This window comes from Falco naumanni, chromosome 6, assembly GCF_017639655.2.
Source record: "Falco naumanni isolate bFalNau1 chromosome 6, bFalNau1.pat, whole genome shotgun sequence".
NCBI lineage: Eukaryota > Metazoa > Chordata > Aves > Falconiformes > Falconidae > Falco > Falco naumanni.
Window position 1 is genome coordinate 24,891,499 of NC_054059.1, and position 12,094 is coordinate 24,903,592.

General features: G+C 40.6%; 1 protein-coding gene across 11 annotated transcripts in view; it reads right to left on the reverse strand.

The window, feature by feature from the left end:
- Positions 1-10,928, reverse strand: part of MYT1L (myelin transcription factor 1 like) — a 305,413-nt gene extending 294,485 nt beyond the window's left edge. For 10 of the 11 annotated variants that reach the window (XM_040599202.1, XM_040599201.1, XM_040599205.1 and 7 more), the window contains exon 1: positions 10,231-10,821. The gene's annotated coding sequence lies outside the window, so the exon portion shown is untranslated. The other variant, XM_040599195.1, reaches the window with a different exon arrangement.
- Positions 10,929-12,094: the final 1,166 nt, after the last annotated feature.

Consider the following 12,094-nt stretch of genomic DNA (forward strand, 5'->3'; position numbering starts at 1 on the left):
TATTAATATATAATGTAGTTGGTTCTCAAGATTTGCAGCAATACATTCAAACTTATCCTGTATCTCTTGTATGCTCCCTGTAAGAGTTCATGTACTTTAAGAAGTTGCATGCTCTTCATTTGCATGGGATTTTTAAAATTTTTTAAGTAAAATCTCTGTGCACAGTTCAAGGCAAGCAAAAGAGCTTCAAGGAAGATGAAGGAAAAGAGGCAACAGCTGAATATATTTAAAAAATTATTTTCCAGAAGCAGTCAGGATCTTACCACAAATAATCATGAATGTATCAGTTATACACTTCTTAGTAAAGAGAAGGGTTGATTAATACAGATATCCTATGCCTTTCAGTTCGGTACTGTTTTGATCATTAATGGTTCAGGCTACCTGTAAACAGGTGCAGCAACCTGCCTCTGGAGAGGACAGTAAAATACTTCTTGGCTTACAACATGGGTGTGATACCTCTTGGGGAAGATTTGTTTTTAAGCTCGCCACAACCAAGGTAATGATTGATCAAGAGATTACTTACAGCAATGATATGCCAAACGCAAATTTAGTATTCAGACCTTTAGGTAAAATGATAAAGCAATCAAGAATTCAATTGATAAAGCATGGTTGAAGAATTATATTTAAAATTTAATTGCTTTGAAAGCTGTACTGGAAAAGTAAGTTAACAGCTGAAAAACCTAGAAACTAATACAAAATGCATTCCTCCCCTGAAGAAATTCTCAATTACTTCAGTGGAACAGGATTAGGCCACTGGCTCTGTAAACGTAGCCATGCAAATGTATTGTCTTCTTGTACTAATAAAGCTGTCTGGCAAATTGTTTTTGCTGTTACCATGGCTTTAACATTTTGATGTTTCAGCAGAAAAATAAGTTAACTGTATGTGTGAACACTAACTGAGACATTTTTTAGTCATTTTAGGGTTACAGTTAACAGTGAGGTCAAAATTTTTTTCTTTAAAAACATTAAGCTATGATCTGAAATCTGTAATTCTCATATATGATAAGTTATAATATGTATCAACGATAAATTTGTCGGAAAAGCTATTGATCTGGATTTTTCAGTTTCCAGTCCTCAATTTTTTTCTCTTCACCCCTCAGCTGGTCAAAATGAAGGACAGGTGGAATCTCCTGACTTACTTGCATCAAAATACTACAGATAAATAAGAAAAGGCCTCTATTCCTCCTATAGCAAATTATATTAAAGTCCAGCCTACAGCAGCAACCTTTCCCAGTAACAGTTGTGTCACTCAACAGCTCTTGGGAATGCAGTTTGTCTAGTACTCATGCTGTCTTGAATCGTAGAACCATATAATACCTCAAGTTGGAAGGTACCCAATAAGGATCATCAAGTCCAACCTGCTCTTCACAGGACTACCTCAAACTAAATCATATGACTAAGAGCATCATGCATGTGCTCCTTGAACTCTATAAAGGCACTTATGAAGGCCCACACAAATACAGTGTTCTACATAAATGACTCTACTAGAAAGAAGCATTTCAAAATTCAGGATACTTAATGCAATTTGCAGATATTCTGGGGGAAATACTTGGTAATGCACTGTGGTACCCCAAAACTCTACCTAAGGAAATTTAAGAGTTTAGGCTCAGCTTCGCCCAATTCCTGTTATCTTTGTGCTTTCCCCCGCCCCCAAGAGCCCCTGGTTCTTCCTTTGTTTCCCCATTTTCATGCTTCCAGTTTTCCATATTCAGTCTCTAACAAGATTAGAAAGATATATGAAACAAACCAGTGGAGTTCTAACGTCTCTATCATTGGCTAGTACCTGTTTTCCCTGAATGTGCAGAGTTTCAATTTTAGCAGCAGATTTTTCAAGAAAGAAAATTGAGAAGTAGATGATGGAGGCAGAAAATTAAACTTGATATTAAGTACAATTCCCCAACTGGTTAAACACAGCGAAAATCATGATATTTACCCCTTGGAAAAAATCAGGGTGCAAATCTAGCATGGTCAATAACAGAAGCAAAGCTTTTTGATACAGAAGATTGTAATTCCAATTCCCTTAATTATGTGCTTAGTTTGTATCAACCTTACGATGAAAATGCCTCCAAATCAAAAGCATTTATACCCTGAGAAACTAGTGGCATACTGGCTCTGGGAAGCTGTAAACGCTGACACTACTAGTGGTCAGCAACTTGGTGTTGACAAATCCATAGTGAACATGATTATTAGAAAGGTGTAAGAACTGTGACTCTTGCGAAGTATAGGAAAGCAAGATAATTAGTAAGCAAGGTATCTCATTTCCACTTCTCTTAACTTCCAAGTACATCAACACAAGTGAGACATTTCAGTAGTTGCATGAAGTAATGATGGCTCACTAACTTCTATACAATTATGAAACATATGTAGAGCTCACATTTTTAAGAATCCTTTTGCAATACAGAAACACAAAGACAGTTCTCTAGACCACAATATTTATAAAGATAGTTACTTGATTAATTGTAATGCTGAAAAAGCTGCTTTATCTCTTCTTTCCTACTTCCTTAAGTGATTTACCTGGAATCTGGAAACAAAGCTACAGGAATTGCTCAGTGGCTTCTGATGGATATTTTGTAAATTAAAAACACCTCTAAAAACAAATATGAAGATGCTTTCACTGAGAGTAGAAAGACTGGTGATTCTAAACACAAAAGAGCAATTATAGGAGTCAATCAGAATACAATTTCTGGAAGCCTCAGAAGCATACTCTGTGTTATTGGCAGTACTGCTTTGAATCTGCTTATTCTGCTCTTTGAGTAAGCCATACTTATGACTGCTAAGAAATTTAATTTCAAGTTAACCACATTTTACTGAATTTGGCAAGAAGTGCAGGTATAGGAAAAGGTTGTTGCATATCAGTGTTTTAAACATAACAAATACATCACAGTTTTCACAAAATAAAAATTTATTAACTGTAACAAACATCATATAAAATGACAAATAAGAAGTGCAGGGTGAATGAGTCATTAACATATGTGCCCTCTTGTCATATGCCCTTATTTCCCACTGGAGTTGGCTGGAATTAACACTGTGGCAATCTGTGCTGGCTCTTGGGCAGGCAGGAGCCAAAGAAAAAAGGTATATATGGGAGAAGACCTGCTCCACAGAGCTGTCTATGAAGTACAGCGGCTGCTGAAGTGAAATGACTGGGTGTTTTGCTCCATACTGCTTTGCATTGCCCACATTTGCTAAATCAGGATGCTTGGTCTTCAAGGTAACTATTCAAGTGTGCCTTCTCTCCAGTGTGTTGTGTCACAAAGGCTAAACAGACCTATGGAAAACATCTACCCTTTTTTTTCTTTTCTTTCTTCTAATCATCATCTGCTCCTTCTCAGCCAAGGTCACTGATAAGGAACAACAAAACAAAAAAGGCATTGTTAGATTGGAAAGGTCATAGATAAAAATCTCTATCCTTTTTGCACATACATTTTTCTCATAAAATACTAAATGGGTCAGCCTTGTGGCTGGCAGTTCAGCAACTCTGTGTCAATGATAACTAATTTAAGTCTATCACCTTTTGAAGAGTTAGCATACAGGGTATGGACTACCACATATACTAGCTGTAAAAACATGGCCATAACTATGGCTGAACAGGCAATGATCTGTTCATAAAGTGCAGAGACTCCTGAGAAGGTTCTTCAGAGCCACTGGAGTTCACCCAGACACGTTACCAGCCTTTTTGCAACAAGCACTTCCCCAGAGCTGATAAAGGTGAGGCAAGTAACACGCTGTAAAAACAGAAGTAAAACAGGTCTTCCCAGACACTCTCAAAATTTAAAGAATACATGCTGAACAATTATGACAGTGTCCTGAAGGCAAAAAGGGGATGTTCGTGCAAAGATCAGCCTGAAAATCCATGAATGGAACTGGACAGCTGATATTCTTTAATTCAGTGAGCAGGTTCTCTGAACCACCAAAAAATGTCTCTCTTCCCCTGAATAAAAAAAATAAATATTTTGAATCTGGTTTCCTCTCAGAAAGCAAGGGACTGCATGTATGAAGGTTCATACTACATGTCTACATTTTATTCAGACAATACAGTTTTGGTGACCAGTTACAAGACTGCTTGCAAACAGTCTTATGTTTCCCATCTGTTTAATGGCATACTAAGGTATCTGTTTCAGTGCCATTGGTTTTGCCCCTGCATGTGAAGAACTGATATTTAGTCACAGAGATTCTACATGCCCACATATATTTATGAGTATTTAGCACACATCTATGAATACTGGGTGTGGTCTATTCCTTTAAAAAAAAAACAAACTTATGATTGACAGTACATAGAGGAGTGTTGTCCAAATAAACTGGCTATTTGAAAGGCATTTTCTTTGTTCCCTTTCCCCTTATAATTAGACATTATTCTAAGACAGGGATGGAAGAAGTGAAAAGATGAGTTCTTAAGGCTGTGAAACAAAGGTTTTTTTAAAAAAAAAATAAGAATAGAAAACAGAAATAGAAAAAAAAAGAAATAGAAAAAAAAAGAAATAGAAAAAAAAAGAAATAGAAAAAAAAAGAAATAGAAAAAAAAAGAAATAGAAAAAAAAAAGAAATAGAAAAAAAAAGAAATAGAAAAAACAGACTAGCAGAAGTAGCATATGCAAATAAACCTACCTGAGCTTCCTTTGCTTTTCCAGCTGGTCTTGGGTTCATGAAGTACTCCTGACTTTCATCCAATTACACCTCTTGACTGTTCTGTGTACCACTTCTCAACAAGCTTGTTGTCCATATCCATTTCTGAGGTTCCTTTTCCTCTCTTTTCTGAGGTCATATGTTTGATGGTCACAGAGTTCTAATTTTCTTTAGCATCAAATTCTGTATATTGGTCAATAGAACCTCAGTTTTTCCACTGGCAGTTTCCAATTAAAACTGAATGTTTGATTCTTGTTCCCTGCCATGACGTTGTTACTCATCCCTCTCATCACAGCCTCTGCATCTTTTACTTGCAATGTCCAAAAATCACCTTAGTTCTTACGAGAATGATGCAGCCTGCCATGAGCCTACTATCCCTCAGGACTGAAGTATTCTGCTTTCCTGGAATATGGAGGTCCAGTATCTCCATACAAAGTAATGCCCTTAAGCTCAGGTAGATCCAAACATACAGAGTATTTCAGAAGGTTGAGAGAAAAAAAATTTCATCACTGGAAGCGATGAAATCTGGCATTTGTTGAAAACTAACAGTTTGGGAGCAGATTGGTCATATCCAACAGGTCAGAGGATTATGAAATTTTTTATGAACTTCCTAAATTTGTTTCTCTTGGTAAATAAATAACACACCACCTGTGCAGGCATCTTATACTGCTAGAACAGACACCTTTCTCTGTGTGTGAAGATTAGTTTAACTTGACCTGTATAAACTCTAGATGTTTCCTAGTATGACCCAGAATGGACTTTGTGTGTACACGTGCTGAAAAAACACAAGCATTACTTTGTAGTGTCAACTTCAAGCCCAAGGAGTTTGGTTTTGTGGATTTTAAAATCAAACTATGCTGCATAACCAAGACACTGCAGAAATACCATTCTGAATTCATAACAACATGTCTTAGACATACCAAAAGCACCATCAAGATACACAGAAAATAAAAAGCCCTGCACTCAACCTTACAATTTTCTATGACACAACAGTTTTATTTCTTCCTAAATACGTACATACCCCAAAAAAATCCTGAATATTTATGCAGGGGTCATGACAGCCACAGTGTATGCAAAGTTGTTATAAACATAGTTTCATATTTAAACATGGGCCTTTTCAGAGGAAATTTCAGAGGTATTTCTGAAAATGTTACTAAAACAAATTGCCAGCACTGAAAATTAAGATGTTTGATTTAACAACTAATTCTGGGGAAGGAGATAAGAAATAAAGGGATGAGCCACTGATTCACGGTATCACAAGAAGCCTGGGGAAACCCTTTCAAGGGTATTCCTTACGCAAGAGAATGCCCTGCTGCAGCACTGGAAGGAATGCCAGAGCATCTAGTTCAAGAGAAAGAACAAGCAATCTCTACAGTTTATCCTCATAACAAACCTTGGTTATCTTCTCTTTCAGCATTTTGACTCTTTTTTTTGAACCGAGGAACTGTTCAGGAAGTGACAAAGATGGACTAGGTTAAATGCTCTAACATGGTACTTATTCACACCACATTAGGCAGAGGAACACTAAAATTAGGCATAAAATTTTATTCCCCTGGTAATATACTCCAGTATTGGCTAGAGACAGTAGAAGAAAAGGGAATTTCCTTTTGAAAAATAAAGCAAGCTATGGATAAGCAATATAAATATTGTGGCATTAGATCTTTCCAGTATCACCATTTCTGCTGGGGGGGGGGGGGGGGGGGGGGGGGGGGGCGCAGAGGGGACGGGGGTTGGGGACATCACCAGAAAGTCTGGAAAAGATTAGCCATTCAGTGAGCAGTCTAAAGGCTCTTTTGAATGGTACCTATACTCTCCCTTACATTCCGTCTGTAAACAATCTTATTAATTACAAAAACATGAGAAAGTGAGGAGATGTTTTCTTTTGATTTTACCAGAGCCATATAAGAAATATGTTTGGCCAACCACTTTATAAAAAGACATTGCAGGCCTGATCCAAAGCTCATTGCTCTTTCCTTTGGGGTCAGGAGCAGGCTCATGCAAACTAGGAACAAAACAGCAGCCCTCTTTAAACCTACAATGAAAATATTTTTTTTAATTGCTTCTTTGCACTGATTCTCTTCACCACTGCACCTAGTCATGGACAGTGCTTGCTGGATTCAGACTGAAATAGCTGATGTTATGCCAAGTGAACATGCATTCATAATATACCATGCCCTTTTTAATCAACTTCCTGATTAAAAAATGCCATGCTGACATAAGGTATGAGAGATGCAGACTTTTAATACTTCACAAAATAATAGACCTCAGTGCTAGTTTGGTTGACAATCTGTGATCTTACAGATGTTTATGTGTTTGCCTGGTGCAGAGCTATAAAAAATTTGGGTATGATGGACCTTAAGATACATAAAATCTATCCTGAAGTAAACTGATTTCTGAAACCAATTGCCCTGATGCATTAGGCAGGTAGGAGTTTCAGCAAACCAAAGAGTCTACTGGCAGATGCAACATTGATTTCTTAACGTTTACAACACACCAGACAGCTCTATACCAAACCTGATTTGATGGATCATTATGGGGCGCCCTGCAGCCTTGGTTATTTCCACAACCAAGTTGGCTAGTTTCATTACTTGGTGACGGTGTTCCGCATCTGCAGCTTCAGTGCAAACATATTGAACCAGTATATACACTGCAAATCTGATCTGAGATCCAGTTTTAAATCCGATCTCATAATAATGTTTACTGTTTTCCTGACTAAAAGTATGATCCCTTTTAAAGGATCAAAAATCCTACTGTGGTTTTTGTCTGTCTGTCTCCACATCATACTCCCCCTCCCAACACAAGACATTCTCCCTTCATTTCAGTTTCATTACGTTTTGCTGCTTTTTCCTCTATGGCTAAAATAGGCAGAGTGGTTCTAATCAAAGCAAAATACTGTGAAGGATTCTAAAGAGATAATCTTTGTCAACAGCCTACAAAAGCTTTGATTTGCTCTCCTTGTGACTTTTTAATCTAGGACCCGTGGAGCAGATGATGCTATTTGGTCTGCACCCATTTTCATTCCATAGAAATCCAGCTACACTTCTGTTTAATAAATCACTGATAATCTTACTAGGATTTCTCATCACTCCTATTATGAGAAAGAAAAGGTCAGTAAGTAATCTACAGCCATAAAGTTTTCTTGTAGTATACTATCAAGAACTTCACATCTTTATTGAAAGTTGATCAACATGATGCAAACATTTGTCAAGTTCAGGCAAATTGATATTAAATTCATTACTTCCATAAGGATATTCAGTGTTGTATATGTAACTAATACCAAAGTACTTTTCCACCACCGAATGTCTCAACAAAACAATGACTGTATTCAGAGTTGATCAAGAAATAAGTTCTAACACAGAGAACTTTCTTTTATCAGTGTGTTTGTATGATGCACTTAAAAAGAAATGCCCCTGATTTCCCATGGAAATGCTGATGAATAGGAATTACATTTTCATTCTTTTGGAGTCCACATAAAAGCCTGACTGCTGCAGAAGAACAGTTTTCAAAACAGTACCTTTTTTGCCATTCATACAGCAAAGTTTCTATACCTAGCTAATAAATTGCCACATATGTGTATGCATGTATGTGTAAGTAATTAAATACTTCTTTGCATATCCTAATCATCTCCTCAACACAAAAATTAAACAAAATAGAAAAAAGCAGAAAACAGGAAATTTTCAGAAATGGTCCTTAACATATCTGGAGAAATAATACACCTCTGAATACATTGAAGTATCTCCTCTTTCTTAATTGTCTTTGTCTCCAAACACACAGTTGATCATTTCTGTAATATGTAAGATACAAGACTGTAGAGTAAAACAACAAAGTCATACTATGCACTAAAAACTACTACGATAAAACTGATGCCCTTTTGAAAATGTGGGCATATAACTGCGTATTTGAATCTAAAACAAAGAAACCACTGCAAATGTTTAGTATTTTTAACTATTGCCCTTGTTGGTTAAAATGGGGGGGGCGGGGGGGGGGGGGGAACGACGACAGACGGGGACACGACACACAACACGACACCACACACAACACATTCACTCTCCAGAAAGTTCAGGCTGTAAAATACATACAAAATTGAATCTACTCTTAGATTAGCTTAAAATGTACCGAATTCTGCATTTACTCATTGTAATCATTTACTCTTCTCTTTGTTTCACTTAATAAATCAATGTAGTTTTTAGAAAAATATAATCATTACTGGTTTTTTTCCCAGTGAAAAATCCTGGTTTATTGCATACAGTCTTACATCACTCCGCATTTCTAATGTTAGGAGTGTTATGTTGCCATCTCAATTGATTTTAGATGTGTCATAATTGCAAACAAGTATAAACATATATATTCACCAGACTACACCACAGCAACGAAGTTTAACCTTACGATTCCAAACTTGAAGAACCTTGATAAATCATGAGGAGTACCTGCTAACTGCCTACTAAGGGTTAACAGTTTGTTCCAATTTTTTTTTGTTTGTTTGCAGAGTGACATGACAAAGACTTTTATTTGTTTGGTAATTTTTGAAAATAACCTATCACACAAAACTGAAATGTCAAATAATAAAAAAAAGAGAGGTAAAAACTAAATATCATTCAGAACTGTATGCTGTTGTTCTCCAAAGCAACATAATTAAAGGCAACAGAAACCCCACACCTCTCCAATTAAAGCAAATCATTCATTAAACTGTTCTACAATAGTCACAAGAACTATGTAAAGACAATTAAAGGATAATAATTTCTACTTAACCGCAACCTTAACTGCAGTTTCAAAATTAGGTCAGTTAAAAATGAACATCACCATTTTTAAGGAGATAAAGAATCATTAGAATTGGATTAAAATATTCCTAAATGACTGCAAGAAAAAAGCAAATGTAACTAAATGTTAAAGCCCCCCCCATATTTTATACACAGCATCAGAATTATATAAGAAATGCCTATCAACGGATGCTCTGTTCAAGAAGTGGGATTCCAGTCTGACTCAGTGTTATTTATTATCTGTCAAAAAAATATGTAATTCAAAGATAGCTTGTTTATTTTCTTCTTTTGTTTTCTCCTTTCAATAAGGAAGCCTTTATAAAGACACATACATACCAAGATATTTGGAGCTGAGAGAATCACTAGTAATTTGTCAATCAATAACTTCAGGTTTTAGCATTACCAGTGAATTTGTGTTAAATAAGCATTTTTTGCCTTTCAGCCAGAAAATGAATACCACAGCAACCAAAACAAAACACATCTGGGCTTTCACTGAAACAGTAGTTGCTAATTTTACAGGTCTTCCCACATTGTTCTAGAAAATAGGAAGCAGGAGTCTGACATTTCCAGCAGTCGTTGTTAAAACAACAACCACTGAGAGCTCGATCCCGTTTTCACCGGCAGCAATGTCAAACTCCCCGTTGACTTCAGGGAGAGCAGGATCGGGCCCTGAGCTGCTCAGCCTCCTCCGGCTCTATGCACAGGAGGATGTGTTGAGGAGCTGGGGTGGGAGAAGTCCAAAACCCAGCCACTGCTTTATTAACTGCCCAAAGAGTTGAACTTTCCATCACTTTGTGAACAACAGCAAAGTGCCCTGCAAACAACAACGGCGATAAAAGGACATATTTACCTTGAGGGAACAGCAAAGGGAAAGCCGTAGAACTGCAAAACAAAGTAGTCCAAATGAATTATCTATGCATGCAGTCCAAACGTGCACCTTCAAGTAGGCCACAGTCTGTCAAGCAGTCGTCTCGGCACCAGCCACCCTGCCTTCCATCTTACGAGATTCACCCAGAAAACTGACAAACCTGCTCCACGACAACAAAACTCTCCTAATGCTTTTGAACGCCCACCATTTGTTCTCCATTCATCCAATCAACTTTCCACTGCACATCTTCTCCTGCGACTGAGGCTCAGAGGCAGGATCCCTTCTCATCTGTATGCTAATTATTTTGCCACATGGACAAAAGTAATAACGCTTTCAGACAGGAAACCAACGGGCCTGAAGTCGAAGGCAGAAATTAGTAAGTTGCCACCACTGAAGGCTGAGAAGATGGGCATGCGTGCGGCTCTGTGGCTGACGGATCAGCTGTAACCTCCATTTAAGAGCAGCAGCGAGGCGACGGGCTGGAGGAAACCTAGGCAGCGTCGCATGCATCAAGCCCAGGTTCCCTCAGAGACCACATTACTGCAGCAGAACAGCATCCGTAGCAGATTGCTGACTTACCCCGCCTCAGCCCGCATCCTTTAAGCAGCGCGACGCACATCCATTTTCCCGGCCCCGCCGCGCGGGTGCCGCTGCCCGCCGCGGCCGCGCGCGCCCAGCCCCCCCGGCGCGGCAGGGGGCGGGCAGGGCTGGGGCCGCGCTCCGCGCCCTCCCCGGCACCCCGGGCCGGGCTCCCCGGCGGCGTGGGGCGCCGCGGCGGCGCTGTATTGCACCGAATAGAGGGGAACGCCGAAACGCCGCAGCCGCCAAGGAGGGGAAACCGCTAAAAATACTCCCCTGCCGCTGCCGCTAGCGTTAAAATGGTGTCTCCCTTGTAGAACACCCCACCCCCCACCCCCCCCAAAAGAGAAAAAGAAGAAAGCAATAAGTAGGCCTCTAAATGTATCTTTAAAAGAAAATAATGATGGAAAACCATCATTGTTTGGCCGCTGGGGAACCACTCCAGGGTTTATGGAGTTAATTCAGCAGCCGGACTGCTGAAGCCTTGCTTCTTTTACCTGCTCACACCATCTCCTCCCCTTTGAAACAAAAGAAACGAACTATTTCCAGAGGAAAAGATTAGCCGCCTTCCACCATTAGCAACATGCGCGGCTCAACTTTATGCGATCAACAGCCCAAACGTAAACAAGGGCTCGCGCGCAAAGCGGCCCAGATTTGCGTGTGCCCCTGAGCGGCGTTTCCCCCAGCAGCCCGCCGGACCGCGCCACCGAACGTGTCACACAGGCGGGAACTGGGAAGAGGCGCCTCACCGCCCTGCAACGCTGTCGCAGAGGCTTTCCGCCGGCGTTCGCCCACCCCCGGGCAGCCTCCCTGCCGGGCTCGCCCCCGGGCAGCGGATGCCCCTGCGACGGGAGCGGCTTGCCAGCGGGGAGTCACTTCGTTTAAACCCGTCCCCGAAATGTCATTTCGATGGCAGCGTGACAGGCTGTGATCTTTACGTGGAGGCGGCGGCAACCCCCCTGCACTGGCACGGCTCCGCACGCCGCCCCCACGGACTCTGCCCTGCCGTGCCCCTGCCCCGGGCACCGCCGCGCCTCCCGCCGGGTCCCCGGCGCTGCCCCGCCGCGGCCCGCCCTCGGCGCCCATGCCCGCAGGCCGGCTGCGCTCCGTGCGGCAAGGAGGGAAGGACCTTGGCCAGCGCACACACAGCCTCCGTGCCCCCCCGCCCCCGCACACACGCGCGCCTGGCGGTTTCGTTGCCCTCCTTATCGCCATTGTGCTGCTGCAGCCCCCTCCTCCCGCAACCCTCCCCCCGCCCGCCCGCCCC